Source organism: Bactrocera oleae, chromosome X, assembly GCF_042242935.1.
Source record: "Bactrocera oleae isolate idBacOlea1 chromosome X, idBacOlea1, whole genome shotgun sequence".
Classification (NCBI taxonomy): Eukaryota; Metazoa; Arthropoda; class Insecta; order Diptera; family Tephritidae; genus Bactrocera; species Bactrocera oleae.
In genome coordinates this window covers 4,020,449-4,042,773 of record NC_091541.1, presented here as the reverse complement: position 1 = coordinate 4,042,773, position 22,325 = coordinate 4,020,449, and positions in this window count along the sequence as shown.

The following is a 22,325-nucleotide window of genomic DNA, read 5'->3' as shown; positions in this document are numbered from 1 at the left end:
CAATTTTTTCGGTTATATGAATATGTCAATTCTGCAATAACAATATAATTTGACTTTCGCTCAAACCAGTAAAATTGATCTTTTTCGGCTTAAGCAGTACAGTGCCCACGCAACTGACATACAATTTACAAGAAAATCGGCTTTAATTCTAAATCTAAGAAAGTGCAAATTTTTCGGTAATATTAATTTGTTAATCCTGAAATAATATGAAAGTTTGGCTTTAGAGCAAATCAGTAAAATCGATGGTTTGCGGCTTAAGCAGTACAGTGCTACCGAATTTGACATACAATTTACAAGAAAATCGACTTTAAGTCTAAACCTAAGAAAGTGCAACTTTTTCGTTAATATTAATTTGTTAATCCTGCAATAACAATATAATTTGACTTTCGCTCAAATCAGTAAAAATCATGTTTTTCGGCTTAAGCGGTACAGTGCTCACGCAACTGACATACAATTTACAAGAAAATCGGCTTTAAGTCTAATCTAAGAAAGTGCAATTTTTTCGGTTATATTAATTTGTTAATCCTGAAATTATATGAAAGTTTGACTTTTGATCAAATCAGTAAAATCGATGTTTTGCGGCTTAAGCAGTACAGTGCTACCGCAATTGACATACAATTTACAAAAAAATCGACTTTAAGTCTAAACCTAAGAAAGTGCAATTCTTTCGGTTATATGAATATGTCAAATCTGCAATAACAATATAATTTGACTTTCGCTCAAACCAGTAAAATTGATGTTTTTCGGCTTAAGCGGTACAGTGCTCACGCAATTGACATACAATTTACAAGAAAATCTTCTTTAAGTCTAAACCTAAGAAAGTGCAACTTTTTCGTTAATATTAATTTGTTAATCCTGCAATAACAATATAATTTGACTTTCGCTCAAATCAGTAAAAATCATGTTTTTCGGCTTAAGCGGTACAGTGCTCACGCAACTGACATACAATTTACAAGAAAATCGGCTTTAAGTCTAAATCTAAGAAAGTGCAAATTTTTCGGTTATATTAATTTGTTAATCCTGAAATTATATGAAAGTTTGACTTTAGAGCAAATCAGTAAAATCGATGCTTTTAGGCTTAATCAGTACAGTGCTACCGCAATTGACATACAATTTACAAGAAAATCGATTTTGAGTCTAAAACTAAGAAAGCGCAATTTTTTCGGTTATATGAATATGTCAATTCTGCAATAACAATATTATTTGACTTTCACTCAAATCAGTAAAATTGATGTTTTGCGGCTTAAGCAGTACAGTGCTTTACGCAACTGACATACAATTTACAAGAAAATCGGCTTTAAGTCTAAATCTAAGAAAGTGCAAATTTTTCGGTTATATTAATTTGTTAATCCTGAAATTATATGAAAGTTTGACTTTAGAGCAAATCAGTAAAATCGATGGTTTTAGGCTTAAGCAGTACAGTGCTACCGCAATTGACATACAATTTACAAGAAAATCGATTTTGAGTCTAAACCTAAGAAAGTAAAATTTTTTCGGTAATATTAATTTGTTAATCCTGCAATAACAATATAATTTGACTTTCGCTCAAATCAGTAAAATTCATGTTTTTCGGCTTAAGCAGTACAGTGCCACCGCAATTGACATACAATTTACAAGAAAATCGATTTTGAGTCTAAACCTAAGAAAGTGCAACTTTTTCGGTAATATTAATTTGTTAATCATGCAATAACAACAAAATTTGACTTTCGCTCAAAGCAGTAAAATTGATGTTTTTCGGCTTAAGCAGTACAGTGCTCACGCAACTGACATACAATTTACAAGGAAATCGATTTTAAGTCTAAATTTAGGATCTAGTGCAATTTTTTCGGTTATATGAATATGTCAATTCTGCAACAACAACATATTTTGACTTTCGCTAAAATCAGTAAAATTCATGTTTTTGGCTTATGCGGTACAGTGCTCACGCAATTGACATACAATTTACAAGAAAATCGACTTTAAGTCTAAAACTAAGAAAGCGCAATTTTTTCGGTTATATGAATATGTCAATTCTGCAATAACGATATAATTTGACTTTCACTCAAATCAGTATAATTGATGTTTTGCGGCTTAAGCAGTACAGTGCTTTATGCAACTGACATACAATTTACAAGAAAATCGGCTTTAGGTCTAAATCTAAGAAAGTGCAAATTTTTCGGTTATATTAATTTGTTAATCCTGAAATTATATGAAAGTTTGACTTTAGAGCAAATCAGTAAAATCGATGGTTTTAGGCTTAAGCAGTACAGTGCTACCGCAATTGACATACAATTTACAAGAAAATCGATTTTGAGTTTAAACCTAAGAAAGTAAAATTTTTTCGGTAATATTAATTTGTTAATCCTGCAATAACAATATAATTTGACTTTCGCTCAAATCAGTAAAATTCATGTTTTTCGGCTTAAGCAGTACAGTGCCACCGCAATTGACATACAATTTACAAGAAAATCGATTTTGAGTCTAAACCTAAGAAAGTGCAACTTTTTCGGTAATATTAATTTGTTAATCCTGCAATAACAATAAAATTTGACTTTCGCTCAAACCAGTAAAATTGATGTTTTTCGGCTTAAGCAGTACAATGCTCACGCAACTGATATACAATTTACAAGAAAATCGGCTTTAAGTCTAATCTAAGAAAGTGCAATTTTTTCGGTTATATTAATTTGTTAATCCTGAAATTATATGAAAGTTTGACTTTAGATCAAATCAGTAAAATCGATGTTTTGCGGCTTAAGCAGTACAGTGCTACCGCAGTTGACATACAATTTACAAGAAAATGGACTTATATTTTAAACCTAAGAAAGTGCAATTTTTTCGGTTATATTAATTTGTTAATCCTGAAATAACATTTCGGCTTAAGCGGTACAGCGATCAAGTAATTAACGTACAATTGTTAATCCTAAAATAAAATGAAAGTTTGCTTTAAGCGCAAATCAGTAAAATTGATGTTCTTCGGCCTAAGCTCTACAGCGCTCAAGTAATTAACATAAAATTTACAAGAAAATCGACTTTAAGTCTAAATCTAAGAAAGTGCAAATTTTTCGGTTATATTAATTTGTTAATCCTGAAATTATATGAAAGTTTGACTTTAGAGCAAATCAGTAAAATCGATGGTTTGCGGCTTAAGCGGTACAGTGCTTCCGCAGTTGACATACAATTTACAAGGAAAATCGGCTTTAAGTAAAAATCTAAGAAAGTTAAATTTTTTCTTTTCTGTTCTTTATATTAATTTGTTAATCCTGAAATAACATTTCGGCTTAAGCGGTACAGCGATCAAGTAATTAACGTACAATTGTTAATCCTAAAATAAAATGAAAGTTTGCTTTAAGCGCAAATCAGTAAAATTGATGTTCTTCGGCCTAAGCTCTACAGCGCTCAAGTAATTAACATAAAATTTACAAGAAAATCGACTTTAAGTCTAAATCTAAGAAAGTGCAAATTTTTCGGTTATATTAATTTGTTAATCCTGAAATTATATGAAAGTTTGACTTTAGAGCAAATCAGTAAAATCGATGGTTTTAGGCTTAAGCAGTACAGTGCTACCGCAATTGACATACAATTTACAAGAAAATCGATTTTGAGTCTAAACCTAAGAAAGTAAAATTTTTTCGGTAATATTAATTTGTTAATCCTGCAATAACAATATAATTTGACTTTCGCTCAAATCAGTAAATTTCATGTTTTTCGGCTTAAGCGGTACAGTGCTCACGCAATTGACATACAATTTACAAGAAAATCTTCTTTAAGTCTAAACCTAAGAAAGTGCAATTTTTTTCGGTTATAAGAATATATCAATTCTGCAACAACAATATAATTTGACTTTCGCTAAAATCGGTAAAATTCATGTTTTTCGGCTTAAGCGGTACAGTGCTCACGCAACTGACATACAATTTACAAGAAAATCGGCTTTAAGTCTAAATCTAAGAAAGTAACATAGTGCAATTTTTTCGGTTATATGAATATGTCAATTCTGCAATAACAATATAATTTAACTTTCGCTCAAATCAGTAAAATTCATGTTTTTCGGCTAAAGCAGTACAGTGCTCACGCAATTGGCATACAGTTTACAAGAAAATCGACTTTAAGTCTGAAACTAAGAAAGTGCAATTTTTTCGGTTATATGAATATGTCAATTCTGCAATAACAATATAATTTGACTTTCGCTCAAACCAGTAAAATTGATCTTTTTCGGCTTAAGCAGTACAGTGCCCACGCAACTGACATACAATTTACAAGAAAATCGGCTTTAATTCTAAATCTAAGAAAGTGCAAATTTTTCGGTAATATTAATTTGTTAATCCTGAAATAATATGAAAGTTTGGCTTTAGAGCAAATCAGTAAAATCGATGGTTTGCGGCTTAAGCAGTACAGTGCTACCGAATTTGACATACAATTTACAAGAAAATCGACTTTAAGTCTAAACCTAAGAAAGTGCAACTTTTTCGTTAATATTAATTTGTTAATCCTGCAATAACAATATAATTTGACTTTCGCTCAAATCAGTAAAAATCATGTTTTTCGGCTTAAGCGGTACAGTGCTCACGCAACTGACATACAATTTACAAGAAAATCGGCTTTAAGTCTAATCTAAGAAAGTGCAATTTTTTCGGTTATATTAATTTGTTAATCCTGAAATTATATGAAAGTTTGACTTTAGATCAAATCAGTAAAATCGATGTTTTGCGGCTTAAGCAGTACAGTGCTACCGCAATTGACATACAATTTACAAAAAAATCGACTTTAAGTCTAAACCTAAGAAAGTGCAATTCTTTCGGTTATATGAATATGTCAATTCTGCAATAACAATATAATTTGACTTTCGCTCAAACCAGTAAAATTGATGTTTTTCGGCTTAAGCGGTACAGTGCTCATGCAATTGACATACAATTTACAAGAAAATCGACTTTAAGTCTAAATCTAAGAAAGTGCAATTTTTTCGGTTATATTAATTTGTTAATCCTGAAATTATATGAAAGTTTGACTTTAGATCAAATCAGTAAAATCGATGTTTTGCGGCTTAAGAAGTACAGTGCTACCGCAGTTGACATACAATTTACAAGAAAATGGACTTATATTTTAAACCTAAGAAAGTGCAATTTTTTCGGTTATATTAATTTGTTAATCCTGAAATAACATTTCGGCTTAAGCGGTTTAGCGATCAAGTAATTAACGTACAATTGTTAACCCTAAAATAAAATGAAAGTTTGCTTTAAGCGCAAATCAGTAAAATTGATGTTCTTCGGCCTAAGCTCTACAGCGCTCAAGTAATTAACATACAATTTACAAGAAAATCGACTTTAAGTCTAAATCTAAGAAAGTGCAAATTTTTCGGTTATATTAATTTGTTAATCCTGAAATTATATGAAAGTTTGACTTTAGAGCAAATCAGTAAAATCGATGGTTTGCGGCTTAAGCGGTACAGTGCTTCCGCAGTTGACATACAATTTACAAGGAAAATCGGCTTTAAGTAAAAATCTAAGAAAGTTAAATTTTTTCTTTTCTGTTCTTTATATTAATTTGTTAATCCTGCCATAACATTATAGTTTTACTTTCGCTCAAATCAGTAAAATTCATGTTTTTCGGCTTAAGCGGTACAGTGCTCACGCAATTGACATACAATTTACAAGAAAATCTTCTTTAAGTCTAAACCAAGAAAGTGCAATTTTTTTCGGTTATAAGAATATATCAATTCTGCAACAACAATATAATTTGACTTTCGCTAAAATCAGTAAAATTCATGTTTTTCGGCTTAAGCGGTACAGTGCTCACGCAACTGACATACAATTTACAAGAAAATCGGCTTTAAGTCTAAATCTAAGAAAGTAACACAGTGCAATTTTTTCGGTTATATGAATATGTCAATTCTGCAATAACAATATAATTTAACTTTCGCTCAAATCAGTAAAATTCATGTTTTTCGGCTAAAGCAGTACAGTGCTCACGCAATTGGCATACAGTTTACAAGAAAATCGACTTTAAGTCTGAAACTAAGAAAGTGCAATTTTTTCGGTTATATGAATATGTCAATTCTGCAATAACAATATAATTTAACTTTCGCTCAAATCAGTAAAATTGATCTTTTTCGGCTTAAGCAGTACAGTGCCCACGCAACTGACATACAATTTACAAGAAAATCGGCTTTAATTCTAAATCTAAGAAAGTGCAAATTTTTCGGTAATATTAATTTGTTAATCCTGAAATAATATGAAAGTTTGGCTTTAGAGCAAATCAGTAAAATCGATGGTTTGCGGCTTAAGCAGTACAGTTCTACCGAATTTGACATACAATTAACAAGAAAATCGACTTTAAGTCTAAACCTAAGAAAGTGCAACTTTTTCGTTAATATTAATTTGTTAATCCTGCAATAACAATATAATTTGACTTTCGCGCAAATCAGTAAAAATCATGTTTTTCGGCTTAAGCGGTACAGTGCTCACGCAACTGACATACAATTTACAAGAAAATCGGCTTTAAGTCTAATCTAAGAAAGTGCAATTTTTTCGGTTATATTAATTTGTTAATCCTGAAATTATATGAAAGTTTGACTTTAGATCAAATCAGTAAAATTCATGTTTTGCGGCTTAAGCGGTACAGTGCTCACGCAACTGACATACAATTTACAAGAAAATCGGCTTTAAGTTTAAATTTAAGAAAGTGCAATTTTTTCGGTTATATGAATATGTGAATTCTGCAATAACAATATAATTTGACTTTCGCTCAAACCAGTAAAATTGATGTTTTTCGGCTTAAGCGGTACAGTGCTCACGCAATTGACATACAATTTAAAAGAAAATTGACTTTAAGTCTAAAACTAAGAAAGTGCAATTTTTTCGATTATATGAATATGTGAATTCTGCAAAAACAATATAATTTGACTTTCGCTCAAACCAGTAAAATTGATGTTTTTCGGCTTAAGCGGTACAGTGCTCACGCAATTGACATACAATTTAAAAGAAAATTGAGTTTAAGTCTAAAACTAAGAAAGTGCAATGTTTTCGGTTATATGAATATGTCAATTCTGCAATAACAATATAATTTGACTTTCGCTCAAACCAGTAAAATGGATGTTTTTCGGCTTAAGCAGTACAGTGCTCACGCAACTGATATACAATATACAAGAAAATCGGCTTTAAATCTAAATCTAAGAAAGTGCAATTTTTTCGGTTATATGAATATGTCAATTCTGCAATAACAATATAATTTGACTTTCGCTCAAACCAGTAAAATTGATGTTTTTCGGCTTAGGCAGTACAGTGCTCACGCAACTGATATACAATATACAAGAAAATCGGCTTTAAGTCTAAATCTAAGAAAGTGCAATTTTTCTGGTTATATTAATTTGTTAATCCTGAAATTATATGAAAGTTTGACTTTAGATCAAATCAGTAAAATCGATGTTTTGCGGCTTAAGCAGTACAGTGCTACCGCAGTTGACATACAATTTACAAGAAAATCGACTTTAAGTCTAAACCTAAGAAAGTGCAACTTTTTCGTTAATATTAATTTGTTAATCCTGCAATAACATTTCGGCTTAGGCGGTACAGCGATCAAGTAATTAACATACAATTTACAAGAAAATCGACTTTAAGTCTAAATCTAAGAAAGTGCAATTTTTTCGGTTATATTAATTTGTTAATCCTGAAATTATATGAAAGTTTGACTTTAGAGCAAATCAGTAAAATCGATGGATTGCGGCTTAAGCAGTACAGTGCTACCGAATTTGACATACAATTTACAAGAAAATCGACTTTAAGTCTAAACCTAAGAAAGTGCAACTTTTTCGTTAATATTAATTTGTTAATCCTGCAATAACAATATAATTTGACTTTCGCTCAAATCAGTAAAAATCATGTTTTTCGGCTTAAGCGGTACAATGCTCACGCAACTGACATACAATTTACAAGAAAATCGGCTTTAAGTCTAATCTAAGAAAGTGCAATTTTTTCGGTTATATTAATTTGTTAATCCTGAAATTATATGAAAGTTTGACTTTAGATCAAATCAGTAAAATCGATGTTTTGCGGCTTAAGCAGTACAGTGCTACCGCAATTGACATACAATTTACAAAAAAATCGACTTTAAGTCTAAACCTAAGAAAGTGCAATTTTTTCGGTTATATGAATATGTCAATTCTGCAATAACAATATAATTTGACTTTCGCTCAAACCAGTAAAATTGATGTTTTTCGGCTTAAGCGGTACAGTGCTCATGCAATTGACATACAATTTACAAGAAAATCGACTTTAAGTCTAAATCTAAGAAAGTGCAATTTTTTCGGTTATATTAATTTGTTAATCCTGAAATTATATGAAAGTTTGACTTTAGATCAAATCAGTAAAATCGATGTTTTGCGGCTTAAGAAGTAAAGTGCTACCGCAGTTGACATACAATTTACAAGAAAATGGACTTATATTTTAAACCTAAGAAAGTGCAATTTTTTCGGTTATATTAATTTGTTAATCCTGAAATAACATTTCGGCTTAAGCGGTTTAGCGATCAAGTAATTAACGTACAATTGTTAACCCTAAAATAAAATGAAAGTTTGCTTTAAGCGCAAATCAGTAAAATTGATGTTCTTCGGCCTAAGCTCTACAGCGCTCAAGTAATTAACATACAATTTACAAGAAAATCGACTTTAAGTCTAAATCTAAGAAAGTGCAAATTTTTCGGTTATATTAATTTGTTAATCCTGAAATTATATGAAAGTTTGACTTTAGAGCAAATCAGTAAAATCGATGGTTTGCGGCTTAAGCGGTACAGTGCTTCCGCAGTTGACATACAATTTACAAGGAAAATCGGCTTTAAGTAAAAATCTAAGAAAGTTAAATTTTTTCTTTTCTGTTCTGTATATTAATTTGTTAATCCTGCCATAACATTATAGTTTTACTTTCGCTCAAATCAGTAAAATTCATGTTTTTCGGCTTAAGCGGTACAGTGCTCACGCAATTGACATACAATTTACAAGAAAATCTTCTTTAAGTCTAAACCAAGAAAGTGCAATTTTTTTCGATTATAAGAATATATCAATTCTGCAACAACAATATAATTTGACTTTCGCTAAAATCAGTAAAATTCATGTTTTTCGGCTTAAGCGGTACAGTGCTCACGCAACTGACATACAATTTACAAGAAAATCGGCTTTAAGTCTAAATCTAAGAAAGTAACACAGTGCAATTTTTTCGGTTATATGAATATGTCAATTCTGCAATAACAATATAATTTAACTTTCGCTCAAATCAGTAAAATTCATGTTTTTCGGCTAAAGCAGTACAGTGCTCACGCAATTGGCATACAGTTTACAAGAAAATCGACTTTAAGTCTGAAACTAAGAAAGTGCAATTTTTTCGGTTATATGAATATGTCAATTCTGCAATAACAATATAATTTAACTTTCGCTCAAATCAGTAAAATTGATCTTTTTCGGCTTAAGCAGTACAGTGCCCACGCAACTGACATACAATTTACAAGAAAATCGGCTTTAATTCAAAATCTAAGAAAGTGCAAATTTTTCGGTAATATTAATTTGTTAATCCTGAAATAATATGAAAGTTTGGCTTTAGAGCAAATCAGTAAAATCGATGGTTTGCGGCTTAAGCAGTACAGTTCTACCGAATTTGACATACAATTAACAAGAAAATCGACTTTAAGTCTAAACCTAAGAAAGTGCAACTTTTTCGTTAATATTAATTTGTTAATCCTGCAATAACAATATAATTTGACTTTCGCGCAAATCAGTAAAAATCATGTTTTTCGGCTTAAGCGGTACAGTGCTCACGCAACTGACATACAATTTACAAGAAAATCGGCTTTAAGTCTAATCTAAGAAAGTGCAATTTTTTCGGTTATATTAATTTGTTAATCCTGAAATTATATGAAAGTTTGACTTTAGATCAAATCAGTAAAATCGATGTTTTGCGGCTTAAGCAGTACAGTGCTACCGCAATTGACATACAATTTGCAAAAAAATCGACTTTAAGTCTAAACCTAAGAAAGTGCAATTTTTTCGGTTATATGAATATGTCAATTCTGCAATAACAATATAATTTGACTTTCGCTCAAACCAGTAAAATTGATGTTTTTCGGCTTAAGCGGTACAGTGCTACCGCAATTGACATACAATTTACAAGAAAATCGACTTTAAGTCTAAACCTAAGAAAGTGCAACTTTTTCGGTAATATTAATTTGTTAATCCTGCAATAACAATATAATTTGACTTTAGCTCAAATCAGTAAAATTCATGTTTTTCGGCTTAAGCGGTACAGTGCTCACGCAACTGACATACAATTTACAAGAAAATCGGCTTTAAGTTTAAATTTAAGAAAGTGCAATTTTTTCGGTTATATGAATATGTGAATTCTGCAATAACAATATAATTTGACTTTCGCTCAAACCAGTAAAATTGATGTTTTTCGGCTTAAGCGGTACAGTGCTCACGCAATTGACATACAATTTAAAAGAAAATTGACTTTAAGTCTAAAACTAAGAAAGTGCAATTTTTTCGATTATATGAATATGTGAATTCTGCAAAAACAATATAATTTGACTTTCGCTCAAACCAGTAAAATTGATGTTTTTCGGCTTAAGCGGTACAGTGCTCACGCAATTGACATACAATTTAAAAGAAAATTGAGTTTAAGTCTAAAACTAAGAAAGTGCAATTTTTTCGGTTATATGAATATGTCAATTCTGCAATAACAATATAATTTGACTTTCGCTCAAACCAGTAAAATGGATGTTTTTCGGCTTAAGCAGTACAGTGCTCACGCAACTGATATACAATATACAAGAAAATCGGCTTTAAATCTAAATCTAAGAAAGTGCAATTTTTTCGGTTATATGAATATGTCAATTCTGCAATAACAATATAATTTGACTTTCGCTCAAACCAGTAAAATTGATGTTTTTCGGCTTAGGCAGTACAGTGCTCACGCAACTGATATACAATATACAAGAAAATCGGCTTTAAGTCTAAATCTAAGAAAGTGCAATTTTTCTGGTTATATTAATTTGTTAATCCTGAAATTATATGAAAGTTTGACTTTAGATCAAATCAGTAAAATCGATGTTTTGCGGCTTAAGCAGTACAGTGCTACCGCAGTTGACATACAATTTACAAGAAAATCGACTTTAAGTCTAAACCTAAGAAAGTGCAACTTTTTCGTTAATATTAATTTGTTAATCCTGCAATAACATTTCGGCTTAGGCGGTACAGCGATCAAGTAATTAACATACAATTTACAAGAAAATCGACTTTAAGTCTAAATCTAAGAAAGTGCAATTTTTTCGGTTATATTAATTTGTTAATCCTGAAATTATATGAAAGTTTGACTTTAGAGCAAATCAGTAAAATCGATGGATTGCGGCTTAAGCAGTACAGTGCTACCGAATTTGACATACAATTTACAAGAAAATCGACTTTAAGTCTAAACCTAAGAAAGTGCAACTTTTTCGTTAATATTAATTTGTTAATCCTGCAATAACAATATAATTTGACTTTCGCTCAAATCAGTAAAAATCATGTTTTTCGGCTTAAGCGGTACAATGCTCACGCAACTGACATACAATTTACAAGAAAATCGGCTTTAAGTCTAATCTAAGAAAGTGCAATTTTTTCGGTTATATTAATTTGTTAATCCTGAAATTATATGAAAGTTTGACTTTAGATCAAATCAGTAAAATCGATGTTTTGCGGCTTAAGCAGTACAGTGCTACCGCAATTGACATACAATTTACAAAAAAATCGACTTTAAGTCTAAACCTAAGAAAGTGCAATTTTTTCGGTTATATGAATATGTCAATTCTGCAATAACAATATAATTTGACTTTCGCTCAAACCAGTAAAATTGATGTTTTTCGGCTTAAGCGGTACAGTGCTCATGCAATTGACATACAATTTACAAGAAAATCGACTTTAAGTCTAAATCTAAGAAAGTGCAATTTTTTCGGTTATATTAATTTGTTAATCCTGAAATTATATGAAAGTTTGACTTTAGAGCAAATCAGTAAAATCGATGGTTTGCGGCTTAAGCAGTACAGTGCTACCGAATTTGACATACAATTTACAAGAAAATCGACTTTAAGTCTAAACCTAAGAAAGTGCAACTTTTTCGTTAATATTAATTTGTTAATCCTGCAATAACAATATAATTTGCCTTTCGCTCAAATCAGTAAAAATCATGTTTTTCGGCTTAAGCGGTACAATGCTCACGCAACTGACATACAATTTACAAGAAAATCGGCTTTAAGTCTAATCTAAGAAAGTGCAATTTTTTCGGATATATTAATTTGTTAATCCTGAAATTATATGAAAGTTTGACTTTAGATCAAATCAGTAAAATCGATGTTTTGCGGCTTAAGCAGTACAGTGCTACCGCAATTGACATACAATTTACAAAAAAATCGACTTTAAGTCTAAACCTAAGAAAGTGCAATTTTTTCGGTTATATGAATATGTCAATTCTGCAATAACAATATAATTTGACTTTCGCTCAAATCAGTAAAAATCATGATTTTCGGCTTAAGCGGTACAGTGCTCACGCAACTGACATACAATTTACAAGAAAATCGGCTTTAAGTCTAATCTAAGAAAGTGCAATTTTTTCGGTTATGTTAATTTGTTAATCCTGAAATTATATGAAAGTTTGACTTTAGATCAAATCAGTAAAATCGATGTTTTGCGGCTTAAGCAGTACAGTGCTACCGCAATTGACATACAATTTACAAAAAAATCGACTTTAAGTCTAAACCTAAGAAAGTGCAATTTTTTCGGTTATATGAATATGTCAATTCTGCAATAACAATATAATTTGACTTTCGCTCAAATCAGTAAAAATCATGTTTTTCGGCTTAAGCGGTACAGTGCTCACGCAACTGACATACAATTTACAAGAAAATCGACTTTAAGTCTAAACCTAAGAAAGTGCAACTTTTTCGTTAATATTAATTTGTTAATCCTGCAATAACAATATAATTTGACTTTCGCTCAAATCAGTAAAAATCATGTTTTTCGGCTTAAGCGGTACAATGCTCACGCAACTGACATACAATTTACAAGAAAATCGGCTTTAAGTCTAATCTAAGAAAGTGCAATTTTTTCGGTTATATTAATTTGTTAATCCTGAAATTATATGAAAGTTTGACTTTAGATCAAATCAGTAAAATCGATGTTTTGCGGCTTAAGCAGTACAGTGCTACCGCAATTGACATACAATTTACAAGAAAATCGGCTTTAAGTTTAAATTTAAGAAAGTGCAATTTTTTCGGTTATATGAATATGTGAATTCTGCAATAACAATATAATTTGACTTTCGCTCAAACCAGTAAAATTGATCTTTTTCGGCTTAAGCGGTACAGTGCTCACGCAATTGACATACAATTTAAAAGAAAATTGACTTTAAGTCTAAAACTAAGAAAGTGCAATTTTTTCGGTTATATGAATATGTGAATTCTGCAATAACAATATAATTTGACTTTCGCTCAAACCAGTAAAATTGATGTTTTTCGGCTTAAGCGGTACAGTGCTCACGCAATTGACATACAATTTAAAAGAAAATTGACTTAAAGTCTAAAACTAAGAAAGTGCAATTTTTTCGGTTATATGAATATGTCAATTCTGCAATAACAATATAATTTGACTTTCGCTCAAACCAGTAAAATTGATGTTTTTCGGCTTAAGCAGTACAGTGCTCACGCAACTGATATACAATATACAAGAAAATCGGCTTTAAGTCTAAATCTAAGAAAGTGCAATTTTTTCGGTTATACGAATATGTCAATTCTGCAATAACAATATAATTTGACTTTCGCTCAAACCAGTAAAATTGATGTTTTTCGGCTTAAGCGGTACAGTGCTCACGCAACTGACATACAATTTACAAGAAAATCGGCTTTAAGTCTAATCTAAGAAAGTGCAATTTTTTCGGTTATATTAATTTGTTAATCCTGAAATTATATGAAAGTTTGACTTTAGATCAAATCAGTAAAATCGATGTTTTGCGGCTTAAGCAGTACAGTGCTACCGCAATTGACATACAATTTACAAAAAAATCGACTTTAAGTCTAAACCTAAGAAAGTGCAATTTTTTCGGTTATATGAATATGTCAATTCTGCAATAACAATATAATTTGACTTTCGCTCAAATCAGTAAAAATCATGATTTTCGGCTTAAGCGGTACAGTGCTCACGCAACTGACATACAATTTACAAGAAAATCGGCTTTAAGTCTAATCTAAGAAAGTGCAATTTTTTCGGTTATGTTAATTTGTTAATCCTGAAATTATATGAAAGTTTGACTTTAGATCAAATCAGTAAAATCGATGTTTTGCGGCTTAAGCAGTACAGTGCTACCGCAATTGACATACAATTTACAAAAAAATCGACTTTAAGTCTAAACCTAAGAAAGTGCAATTTTTTCGGTTATATTAATTTGTTAATCCTGAAATTATATGAAAGTTTGACTTTAGATCAAATCAGTAAAATCGATGTTTTGCGGCTTAAGCAGTACAGTGCTACCGCAATTGACATACAATTTACAAAAAAATCGACTTTAAGTCTAAACCTAAGAAAGTGCAACTTTTTCGTTAATATTAATTTGTTAATCCTGCAATAACAATATAATTTGCCTTTCGCTCAAATCAGTAAAAATCATGTTTTTCGGCTTAAGCGGTACAATGCTCACGCAACTGACATACAATTTACAAGAAAATCGGCTTTAAGTCTAATCTAAGAAAGTGCAATTTTTTCGGATATATTAATTTGTTAATCCTGAAATTATATGAAAGTTTGACTTTAGATCAAATCAGTAAAATCGATGTTTTGCGGCTTAAGCAGTACAGTGCTACCGCAATTGACATACAATTTACAAAAAAATCGACTTTAAGTCTAAACCTAAGAAAGTGCAATTTTTTCGGTTATATGAATATGTCAATTCTGCAATAACAATATAATTTGACTTTCGCTCAAATCAGTAAAAATCATGATTTTCGGCTTAAGCGGTACAGTGCTCACGCAACTGACATACAATTTACAAGAAAATCGGCTTTAAGTCTAATCTAAGAAAGTGCAATTTTTTCGGTTATGTTAATTTGTTAATCCTGAAATTATATGAAAGTTTGACTTTAGATCAAATCAGTAAAATCGATGTTTTGCGGCTTAAGCAGTACAGTGCTACCGCAATTGACATACAATTTACAAAAAAATCGACTTTAAGTCTAAACCTAAGAAAGTGCAATTTTTTCGGTTATATGAATATGTCAATTCTGCAATAACAATATAATTTGACTTTCGCTCAAATCAGTAAAAATCATGTTTTTCGGCTTAAGCGGTACAGTGCTCACGCAACTGACATACAATTTACAAGAAAATCGACTTTAAGTCTAAACCTAAGAAAGTGCAACTTTTTCGTTAATATTAATTTGTTAATCCTGCAATAACAATATAATTTGACTTTCGCTCAAATCAGTAAAAATCATGTTTTTCGGCTTAAGCGGTACAATGCTCACGCAACTGACATACAATTTACAAGAAAATCGGCTTTAAGTCTAATCTAAGAAAGTGCAATTTTTTCGGTTATATTAATTTGTTAATCCTGAAATTATATGAAAGTTTGACTTTAGATCAAATCAGTAAAATCGATGTTTTGCGGCTTAAGCAGTACAGTGCTACCGCAATTGACATACAATTTACAAGAAAATCGGCTTTAAGTTTAAATTTAAGAAAGTGCAATTTTTTCGGTTATATGAATATGTGAATTCTGCAATAACAATATAATTTGACTTTCGCTCAAACCAGTAAAATTGATGTTTTTCGGCTTAAGCGGTACAGTGCTCACGCAATTGACATACAATTTAAAAGAAAATTGACTTTAAGTCTAAAACTAAGAAAGTGCAATTTTTTCGGTTATATGAATATGTGAATTCTGCAATAACAATATAATTTGACTTTCGCTCAAACCAGTAAAATTGATGTTTTTCGGCTTAAGCGGTACAGTGCTCACGCAATTGACATACAATTTAAAAGAAAATTGACTTAAAGTCTAAAACTAAGAAAGTGCAATTTTTTCGGTTATATGAATATGTCAATTCTGCAATAACAATATAATTTGACTTTCGCTCAAACCAGTAAAATTGATGTTTTTCGGCTTAAGCAGTACAGTGCTCACGCAACTGATATACAATATACAAGAAAATCGGCTTTAAGTCTAAATCTAAGAAAGTGCAATTTTTTCGGTTATACGAATATGTCAATTCTGCAATAACAATATAATTTGACTTTCGCTCAAACCAGTAAAATTGATGTTTTTCGGCTTAAGCGGTACAGTGCTCACGCAACTGACATACAATTTACAAGAAAATCGGCTTTAAGTCTAATCTAAGAAAGTGCAATTTTTTCGGTTATATTAATTTGTTAATCCTGAAATTAAATGAAAGTTTGACTTTAGATCAAATCAGTAAAATCGATGTTTTGCGGCTTAAGCAGTACAGTGCTACCGCAGTTGACATACAATTTACAAGAAAATGGACTTATATTTTAAACCTAAGAAAGTGCAATTTTTTCGGTTATATTAATTTGTTAATCCTGAAATAACATTTCGGCTTAAGCGGTACAGCGATCAAGTAATTAACGTACAATTGTTAATCCTAAAATAAAATGAAAGTTTGCTTTAAGCGCAAATCAGTAAAATTGATGTTCTTCGGCCTAAGCTCTACAGCGCTCAAGTAATTAACATACAATTTACAAGAAAATCGACTTTAAGTCTAAATCTAAGAAAGTGCAAATTTTTCGGTTATATTAATTTGTTAATCCTGAAATTATATGAAAGTTTGACTTTAGAGCAAATCAGTTAAATCGATGGTTTGCGGCTTAAGCGGTACAGTGCTTCCGCAGTTGACATACAATTTACAAGGAAAATCGGCTTTAAGTAAAAATCTAAGAAAGTTAAATTTTTTCTTTTCTGTTCTTTATATTAATTTGTTAATCCTGCTATAACATTATAGTTTTACTTTCGCTCAAATCAGTAAAATTCATGTTTTTCGGCTTAAGCGGTACAGTGCTCACGCAATTGACATACAATTTACAAGAAAATCTTCTTTAAGTCTAAACCTAAGAAAGTGCAATTTTTTTCGGTTATAAGAATATATCAATTCTGCAACAACAATATAATTTGACTTTCGCTAAAATCGGTAAAATTCATGTTTTTCGGCTAAAGCGGTACAGTGCTCACGCAACTGACATACAATTTACAAGAAAATCGGCTTTAAGTCTAAATCTAAGAAAGTAACATAGTGCAATTTTTTCGGTTATATGAATATGTCAATTCTGCAATAACAATATAATTTAACTTTCGCTCAAATCAGTAAAATTCATGTTTTTCGGCTAAAGCAGTACAGTGCTCACGCAATTGGCATACAGTTTACAAGAAAATCGACTTTAAGTCTGAAACTAAGAAAGTGCAATTTTTTCGGTTATATGAATATGTCAATTCTGCAATAACAATATAATTTGACTTTCGCTCAAACCAGTAAAATTGATCTTTTTTGGCTTAAGCAGTACAGTGCCCACGCAACTGACATACAATTTACAAGAAAATCGGCTTTAATTCTAAATCTAAGAAAGTGCAAATTTTTCGGTAATATTAATTTGTTAATCCTGAAATAATATGAAAGTTTGGCTTTAGAGCAAATCAGTAAAATCGATGGTTTGCGGCTTAAGCAGTACAGTGCTACCGAATTTGACATACAATTTACAAGAAAATCGACTTTAAGTCTAAACCTAAGAAAGTGCAACTTTTTCGTTAATATTAATTTGTTAATCCTGCAATAACAATATAATTTGACTTTCGCTCAAATCAGTAAAATTGATGTTTTTCGGCTTAAGCGGTACAGTGCTCATGCAATTGACATACAATTTACAAGAAAATCGACTTTAAGTCTAAATCTAAGAAAGTGCAATTTTTTCGGTTATATTAATTTGTTAATCCTGAAATTATATGAAAGTTTGACTTTAGATCAAATCAGTAAAATCGATGTTTTGCGGTTTAAGCAGTACAGTGCTACCGCAATTGACATACAATTTACAAAAAAATCGACTTTAAGTCTAAACCTAAGAAAGTGCAATTTTTTCGGTTATATGAATATGTCAATTCTGCAATAACAATATAATTTGACTTTCGCTCAAATCAGTAAAAATCATGTTTTTCGGCTTAAGCGGTACAGTGCTCACGCAACTGACATACAATTTACAAGAAAATCGGCTTTAAGTCTAATCTAAGAAAATGCAATTTTTCGGTTATATTAATTTGTTAATCCTGAAATTATATGAAAGTTTGACTTTAGATCAAATCAGTAAAATCGATGTTTTGCGGCTTAAGCAGTACAGTGCTACCGCAATTGACATACAATTTACAAAAAAATCGACTTTAAGTCTAAACCTAAGAAAGTGCAATTTTTTCGGTTATATGAATATGTCAATTCTGCAATAACAATATAATTTGACTTTCGCTCAAACCAGTAAAATTGATGTTTTTCGGCTTAAGCGGTACAGTGCTCATGCAATTGACATACAATTTACAAGAAAATCGACTTTAAGTCTAAATCTAAGAAAGTGCAATTTTTTCGGTTATATTAATTTGTTAATCCTGAAATTATATGAAAGTTTGACTTTAGATCAAATCAGTAAAATCGATGTTTTGCGGCTTAAGCAGTACAGTGCTACCGCAGTTGACATACAATTTACAAGAAAATGGACTTATATTTTAAACCTAAGAAAGTGCAATTTTTTCGGTTATATTAATTTGTTAATCCTGAAATAACATTTCGGCTTAAGCGGTTTAGCGATCAAGTAATTAACGTACAATTGTTAACCCTAAAATAAAATGAAAGTTTGCTTTAAGCGCAAATCAGTAAAATTGATGTTCTTCGGCCTAAGCTCTACAGCGCTCAAGTAATTAACATACAATTTACAAGAAAATCGACTTTAAGTCTAAATCTAAGAAAGTGCAAATTTTTCGGTTATATTAATTTGTTAATCCTGAAATTATATGAAAGTTTGACTTTAGAGCAAATCAGTAAAATCGATGGTTTGCGGCTTAAGCGGTACAGTGCTTCCGCAGTTGACATACAATTTACAAGGAAAATCGGCTTTAAGTAAAAATCTAAGAAAGTTAAATTTTTTCTTTTCTGTTCTTTATATTAATTGGTTAATCCTGCCATAACATTATAGTTTTACTTTCGCTCAAATCAGTAAAATTCATGTTTTTAGGCTTAAGCGGTACAGTGCTCACGCAATTGACATACAATTTACAAGAAAATCTTCTTTAAGTCTAAACCAAGAAAGTGCAATTTTTTTCGATTATAAGAATATATCAATTCTGCAACAACAATATAATTTGACTTTCGCTAAAATCAGTAAAATTCATGTTTTTCGGCTTAAGCGGTACAGTGCTCACGCAACTGACATACAATTTACAAGAAAATCGGCTTTAAGTCTAAATCTAAGAAAGTAACACAGTGCAATTTTTTCGGTTATATGAATATGTCAATTCTGCAATAACAATATAATTTAACTTTCGCTCAAATCAGTAAAATTCATGTTTTTCGGCTAAAGCAGTACAGTGCTCACGCAATTGGCATACAGTTTACAAGAAAATCGACTTTAAGTCTGAAACTAAGAAAGTGCAATTTTTTCGGTTATATGAATATGTCAATTCTGCAATAACAATATAATTTAACTTTCGCTCAAATCAGTAAAATTGATCTTTTTCGGCTTAAGCAGTACAGTGCCCACGCAACTGACATACAATTTACAAGAAAATCGACTTTAAGTCTAAATCTAAGAAAGTGCAATTTTTTCGGTTATATTAATTTGTTAATCCTGAAATTATATGAAAGTTTGGCTTTAGAGCAAATCAGTAAAATCGATGGTTTGCGGCTTAAGCAGTACAGTGCTACCGCAGTTGACATACAATTTACAAGAAAATGGACTTTAAGTCTAAACCTAAGAAAGTGCAACTTTTTCGGTAATATTAATTTGTTAATCCTGCAATAACAATATAATTTGACTTTAGCTCAAATCAGTAAAATTCATGTTTTTCGGCTAAAGCAGTACAGTGCTCACGCAACTGACATACAATTTACAAGAAAATCGGCTTTAAGTCTAAATCTAAGAAAGTGCAATTTTTTCGGTTATATGAATATGTCAATTCTGCAATAACAATATAATTTAACTTTCGCTCAAATCAGTAAAATTCATGTTTTTCGGCTAAAGCAGTACAGTGCTCACGCAATTGGCATACAGTTTACAAGAAAATCGACTTTAAGTCTGAAACTAAGAAAGTGCAATTTTTTCGGTTATATGAATATGTCAATTCTGCAATAACAATATAATTTAACTTTCGCTCAAATCAGTAAAATTCATGTTTTTCGGCTAAAGCAGTACAGTGCTCACGCAATTTGCATACAGTTTACAAGAAAATCGACTTTAAGTCTGAAACTAAGAAAGTGCAATTTTTTCGGTTATATGAATATGTCAATTCTGCAACAACAATATAATTTGACTTTCGCTAAAATCAGTAAAATTCATGTTTTTCGGCTTAAGCGGTACAGTGCTCACGCAACTGACATACAATTTACAAGAAAATCGGCTTTAAGTCTAAATCTAAGAAAGTAACACAGTGCAATTTTTTCGGTTATATGAATATGTCAATTCTGCAATAACAATATAATTTAACTTTCGCTCAAATCAGTAAAATTGATGTTCTTCGGCCTAAGCTCTACAGCGCTCAAGTAATTAACATACAATTTACAAGAAAATCGACTTTAAGTCTAAATCTAAGAAAGTGCAAATTTTTCGGTAATATTAATTTGTTAATCCTGAAATAATATGAAAGTTTGGCTTTAGAGCAAATCAGTAAAATCGATGGTTTGCGGCTTAAGCAGTACAGTGCTACCGAATTTGACATACAATTAACAAGAAAATCGACTTTAAGTCTAAACCTAAGAAAGTGCAACTTTTTCGTTAATATTAATTTGTTAATCCTGCAATAACAATATAATTTGACTTTCGCTCAAATCAGTAAAAATCATGTTTTTCGGCTTAAGCGGTACAGTGCTCACGCAACTGACATACAATTTACAAGAAAATCGGCTTTAAGTCTAATCTAAGAAAGTGCAATTTTTTCGGTTATATTAATTTGTTAATCCTGAAATTATATGAAAGTTTGACTTTAGATCAAATCAGTAAAATCGATGTTTTGCGGCTTAAGCAGTACAGTGCTACCGCAATTGACATACAATTTGCAAAAAAATCGACTTTAAGTCTAAACCTAAGAAAGTGCAATTTTTTCGGTTATATGAATATGTCAATTCTGCAATAACAATATAATTTGACTTTCGCTCAAACCAGTAAAATTGATGTTTTTCGGCTTAAGCGGTACAGTGCTCATGCAATTGACGTACAATTTACAAGAAAATCGACTTTAAGTCTAAATCTAAGAAAGTGCAATTTTTTCGGTTATATTAATTTGTTAATCCTGAAATTATATGAAAGTTTGACTTTAGATCGAATCAGTAAAATCGATGTTTTGCGGCTTAAGCAGTACAGTGCTACCGCAATTGACATGCAATTTACAAGAAAATCGACTTTAAGTCTAAACCTAAGAAAGTGCAACTTTTTCGGTAATATTAATTTGTTAATCCTGCAATAACAATATAATTTGACTTTAGCTCAAATCAGTAAAATTCATGTTTTTCGGCTTAAGCGGTACAGTGCTCACGCAATTGACATACAATTTAAAAGAAAATTGACTTTAAGTCTAAAACTAAGAAAGTGCAATTTTTTCGGTTATACGAATATGTGAATTCTGCAATAACAATATAATTTGACTTTCGCTCAAACCAGTAAAATTGATGTTTTTCGGCTTAAGCGGTACAGTGCTCACGCAATTGACATACAATTTAAAAGAAAATTGAGTTTAAGTCTAAAACTAAGAAAGTGAAATTTTTTCGGTTATATGAATATGTCAATTCTGCAATAACAATATAATTTGACTTTCGCTCAAACCAGTAAAATTGATGTTTTTCGGCTTAAGCAGTACAGTGCTCACGCAACTGATATACAATATACAAGAAAATCGGCTTTAAATCTAAATCTAAGAAAGTGCAATTTTTTCGGTTATATGAATATGTCAATTCTGCAATAACAATATAATTTGACTTTCGCTCAAACCAGTAAAATTGATGTTTTTCGGCTTAGGCAGTACAGTGCTCACGCAACTGATATACAATATACAAGAAAATCGGCTTTAAGTCTAAATCTAAGAAAGTGCAAT